We start from the raw sequence: 6,000 nt of genomic DNA, 5'->3' as shown, positions 1-6,000 counted from the left end.
ACTATACAAGGAATAGAGAGTACATATTATAAATAACTCAAAAAACATACCACCAAAGTGTATCATCCAAAAGTAGAGACACTAAAAACAAAAAACAAAAAATTCATCAATCTAAAATAGAGTTGCAAGAAATAATTAATAAGAGAGAGAGAGAGAGAGAGAGAGAGAGAGAGAGAGACCAATCACCTTCTTTGGAAGAGAATGTGAGACAAATAACAAAATTATATAAAAGAAGATGAGTAGAAGAATATTCAAAAGAAAATGTATAATTGTAAACACCAAATTACCTAAGTCATGTTATGTAATAGAATAATATTAAATCATTCTGTAATTTCATAGGATAACATGTAACTAACAAAGAAAATAAAATAAAAAAGATAAAAAATTAAAATATAACCAAATCATATCAACCTAAAGTAGGGTTAAATATAAAAATTCATAAATATAAAGAATTAAAAATCCACCGAAAGAAAGAATACACACACACACACACACACACATACACATATAGAGAGAGTGAGACTATTTACCTTTTTGTGTGAGCAAAATATGGATTGAATGGAAGAGAAAATAACAAAATTTTATAGTAAAGAAATGGGGAGGAGAATAGTCAAAATAAAAGGAAAATGAAGGGATGGAGAAATTGTAAGGTTAAGGTATAGACGAGTGGGGAGATAAAAAAGTAAAAGTAAGTAAATGTTGGAAAATGTGTAATTGCAAAGTGACAAATTAATAAAGAGAAAAATAATCAAAAATGAGAGAAAAAATATTGAAAATATGTTGATGATGTGGTGTTGATATGGCTCAACAGGAGCGCAACAACATTAAACACTACGCTCCAGTTTTTAGATATATATAAATTTAGAATTGTAATAATTATATGTAGTAAAATTTGTACCAATTAAAGTATCACTAAAAAATAATTAGGAATTTTTATTATTATGTTTGTGGGGGGTAAAAATGCTTAAATGCACGTTTGGGCCTTGGGCCTGGTTAGTGGGTATAAGTCTGTTCAATCAGAGTCTTCTCGGCCTACGGGCCAATCCGCACTACAAGGGGCCAAGGAGTTGTCCGAGGAGGAGTATTTCCTCGGACAGGCCCAAAAGAGGTCATGGGACTTGCTAAAGGGTTTAGAGACAAAATTCTGGAAGATCTGTTGGGTAAAGGCGTGATCCAGGCACCTGTTAGAAGCAGGAACGTGTGAGAAATATCTGAGGAAAAAGCTACTACCATCGTATTAAAGGCCCTGCATCTATCTCCCTAGCCACATTAATGGAGAAATGACCTCTGAACAGTAGTATTCAGCATTCCAGCTATTATTTGAAGACTTTAAGAAGGTGGTGGATGTGACAAGTATCTAAGAGGAAGATCTATGTTACACGTGGATGAAACATGGAAGAAGAAGAAGGATATAAGAAGACGAGAGAGGAAAGAAGATGGGGATCTCTTTTGAAAACTAAAAATTGTAATCTTTTGCTTAGAGAAAGAAAGGCTATACAAATTGTCTTCGGCTTACGTTTGAAGAGGGTTTTTTGTTATATTCATCTATTACTTGCATAGACTGCGACATTCTAGCCTGTTTATCAACTTTCCAATATCCCTAACCTAGGTTTCAAATCCATACTCTACAAATTTCATTGTATAAGATTCTTTGGGCCTGAGCCCATCACTCGTTTGGGTCCGGGTACAAATTGTGCACTTACAATTGGCGCCATTTGTGGAAAATTCAGTGTTGAAGGAATTGGAACACTATAGCAGGCTTAGGTTCGCGTCATGCAGAGTCTCAAGGGTCCCAGCGCGAAGATCATTTTGAACGTCTCGAGCGTCGGAGGGATCGAGAGGGAAGTGTGCATACACCACACCCTGATGCAAGCCACTCGTGTGGTGGGAGCAGGGCCACCCATGAGGATGATGCTGAGGCCATGCAGAGGGAGATTGACCACCTCAAGAAAAAGCTACGCCGTGTCAGACGAAGGCGGGCTTCACCTCCATCTATTCCTTCCTCTAGAGGGTCACGGGGAAGCAGTTACAGTCCAAGGTCCAAGACTCCCCCTAGCGAAACCTCCTCTTACGAGAAGGATGAGCTTCCAAGTCATAAGCATAAGAAGTTTCCCTCCAGGGGCTCGAGGAGCGATGCTATGAGCCAACCGTTGCACCAACTCTCCAAGTCCCCATTCTCACACAGGATCGAGAAGGGAAGGCTCCCACAGCGGTTCACTCAGCCCACCTTCACGATCTATAATGGCAGGACAGACCCAGTCAAACACGTGAGCCATTTTAATCAAAGGATGGTGGTACATTCTCAGAATGAAGCCTTGATGTGCAAAGTCTTTCCCTCTAGCCTAGGACCTGTTGCTATGAGATGGTTTAACGGACTAAAGTCGAGGTCTGTCGATTCTTTCATGGAACTCACTAGGGCATTCGCATCTCGATTCATTACATGCAGCAGAGTCCCTCGGCCTTTGGACTCATTGTTATCTATGGCCATGAGGGAGGGTGAGACTTTGAAAGCATATTCTAACAGGTACTGGGAAATGTTTAACGAAATCGAAAGGGATTTTGATGAAGTGGCGATTGACACTTTCAAAGTGGGCCTCCCAACTGATCATGATTTAAGGAAATCTCTGACCAAAAAGCCTATGCGAAGTGTACATCGCCTCATGGATTGCATCGACGAGTACAAAAGGGTTGAGGAAGATCAACAACAAGGTAAGGGTAAGGTGAAGGTTATCCCGCAAGAGGGAAGAGATTTCAGGTCGGACAAGTACCATAACAATAAGCCGAGGAGAGATTTCTCTGGGCAATCTGGTTCAGCCAATCCTCAAGTAGTTAATACCGTATTCCGAGAACCAGTGCACCAACTGCTAGAGAAAGTCCGTAAGGAACCCTACTTCAAGTGGCCCAGTAAGATGGCAGGGGACCCTACGAAACGGAATCATAACCTTTTTTGCCAGTATCATCAGGATGTGGGTCATACCACCGAGAATTTTCGGACCTTTTGGAACCATTTAGAGCAGCTTGTTAGCGAGGGAAAATTGAAGCAGCACCTATATCAACCCAATGGACAAGGAAATCGTTCGGGTTCAAATAATCAGAAGAACAACTCATCTCGGCCGCCCTTAGGAACGATTAATGTCATCTTCGCTGCACCGAGCAGGACCGGTTCCTTTCCCACAAGGGTGATGGCGGTGTCACATTCCCAAGCCGAGGAGTCTGGCTCGAGGCCGAAGAGGATCAAAGGGAGTACGCATATTTTGGGATTCTCTGATAAAGATAAGGTTGGGATTATTCGACCACACGACGATGCCCTGGTGGTCACATTGAGGATAGGGAATTATGACGTTAGGAGGGTGATGGTCGATCAGGGTAGCAGTGCGAATATTATGTACCCTGACTTATTCAAGGGGCTTAAGTTAGGGCTGGAGGATCTCACTCCCTATGATTCGTCGTTGATAAGCTTTGAAGGGAAGCCTGTCATGCCAAAGGGACAAATTCGATTGCCCATACAGTCGGGCTCGGAGACGGTCAATGTAGATTTCATTGTGGTTGACGCATATTCTCCATACACGGCCATCGTCGCCAGGCCTTGGCTGCATGCTTTGGGTGCTGTCTCCTTGACTTTACATGTTAAAGTGAAGTTTCCCTCGAGTGGATTGATTCAAGAAATTCTTGGTAGCCAATCAGTAGCAAGGTAATGCATATCGACCGCAGTACTGCATTAAGCCGAATCAGAATCCTCGGCCTCGGCTGTGGCAGACTTATAGCAATTAACAACTCTGGATGTGCTCGGTGCGGTGATAGCAGAGGAGGCCACGTGTGAAGATTTGGAAAGGTTTCTCATAAATGATAACCCCGAAAGGTTCTTTCAAGTTAGGATACGGTTACCACACTAAGAGAAGATAGAATTGGTGATGTTTTTGAAAAACAATATCGATGTTTTTGCCTGGGATCCCTATGAGGCTCCGGGGGTTGACCCAAGCTTCATTTGCCATCATTTGAACGTTACCCCTGCCGTTGTTCCCAAGAGGCAACCACTTCGACGTTCTTCGAAAGAGCATTCCGAGGCCGTCAAGGAAGAGGTGCTCAAGCTCAAAAGGGTTGGGGCTATTAAAGAAGTTTTCTGCCCAGAATGGTTGGCGCATACAGTCGTAGTAAAAAAGAAGAGCGAAAAGTGGAGAGTATGTGTGGACTTCACAGACCTGAATAAAGCCTGCCCAAAAGACTCGTTTCCGATGCCTCGTATCGATCAGCTAGTGGATGCTACAATCGGGCATTCTCGGATGAGTTTTTTAGATGCCTTTTAGGGTTATCACCAAATACCATTGGCGTTGGGTGATCAAGAGAAGACTGTCTCCATTACTCCTATAGGTAATTATCATTATAAAATGATGTCATTCGGTTTGAAAAATGCAGGTGCTACTTACCAAAGGATGATGACCAGGATGTTTGAATCGCAACTTGGGAAGACCATTGAGGTATATGTGGATGATATGGTAGTGAAGAGTAAGGTGGTACCTATGCATGTGAAAGATTTGGACGACACCTTTCAAACACTTAAGAAGTACAAGCTGCACCTTAATGCCTCGAAGTGTTCTTTTGGGGTGGGCTCCGGAAAATTCCTAGGCTACATGGTGACTCATAGAGGAATAGAGGTAAATCCGGCACAGGTCAAAGCCATTCAGGGCTTGCAACCACCTCGGAATCCGAAGGAAGTTCAAAAATTGACCGGGATGACTGCTGCTCTTAGCAGATTCATCTCTCGGTCTGCTGGTAGGTGTAGACCTTTTTTCCAATTGTTAAATAAATGGAAAGGATTCCAGTGTTCCGAGGAGTGCGCTTTAGCTTTTTAGCAACTTAAGGAATATCTTTCCCAACCACCCATCATGTCTCGGCCAGAGGTCGATGAAATCCTGTTTGCATACCTAGTTGTAGCTCTTCATGCAGTCAGCCTGGTTCTAATAAGGGACGATGGTGGGGTACAAATACCGGTTTATTATGTCAGCAAATCTTTGAAAGAAGCCGAGGTGCGTTATTTACCTTTGGAGAAGGCAATTCTTGCTGTGGTCCATGCTACACGAAAACTTCCTCACTACTTCCAATCCCACACCGTAGTGATTTTGACTCAACTACCTCTCAAGTCAGTATTGCAAAGTGCTGACTACTCGGGGAGGGTAGCCAAGTGGGGAACTATTCTGGGAGCTTTCGATATCAAATATATGCCGCGCACCTCGGTGAAGGGCCAGGTTCTCGCTGATTTGGTGACAGAATTCGCCGAACCATCGTTAGAAGAAACTGTAAAGGAATCGCACATGGATGAAAAATCAGTTGGCATGATCACATGCAAAGGGCCTCTGATTTGGAGAGCATATGTTGATGGGGTTGCAAACCAGAGGAGATCAGGCATTGAACTTGTTTTGGTATCCCCTGAAGGAATTACCCTCGAGAAATCATTGAGGTTAACGTTCTCGGCCACTAATAACGAGGCTGAGTACGAAGCTGTCTTAATCAGTATGGATATGGTACGGAGAATGGGGGGAAAGGCAGTTCATATGTCCTCAGATTCTCAATTAGTTGTGGGCCAAGTGACGGGGACTATGGAGGCTAGAGATCCAAGAATGCAAGAGTACCTGACCCAGGTTAAATGTTTACAATCTGAGTTTGATTCTTTCACCCTTTCGCACGTTTCTAGAAGTGGAAACACGCATGCAGACTCGCTGGCCATGTTGGCGACGTCCTTGGCTCAGTGTTTGTCTTGGATTATTCTCATCGAAGACTTGTTGAAACCGAATTTAACTGCCACAGGTGTCGTCCATATCCATCTGATAAGGCCCGGACCTAGTTGGATGGACCTTGTGGTTTCTTTTCTAAAAAGCGATATTCTGCCCGAGGAGAAGTTTGTAGCAGATAAAATTCGTCGAAAGGCGCCTCGATTTTGGTTGTCCGAGGATCATAAGTTGTATAAACGCTCATTTTTCGGACCATACCTGCTATGTGTACATC

This window comes from Castanea sativa, chromosome 1, assembly GCF_040712315.1.
Source record: "Castanea sativa cultivar Marrone di Chiusa Pesio chromosome 1, ASM4071231v1".
NCBI classification, from domain to species: domain Eukaryota; kingdom Viridiplantae; phylum Streptophyta; class Magnoliopsida; order Fagales; family Fagaceae; genus Castanea; species Castanea sativa.
The sequence above is the reverse complement of the archived record's forward strand: the minus strand, read 5'-3'. Positions refer to the sequence as shown.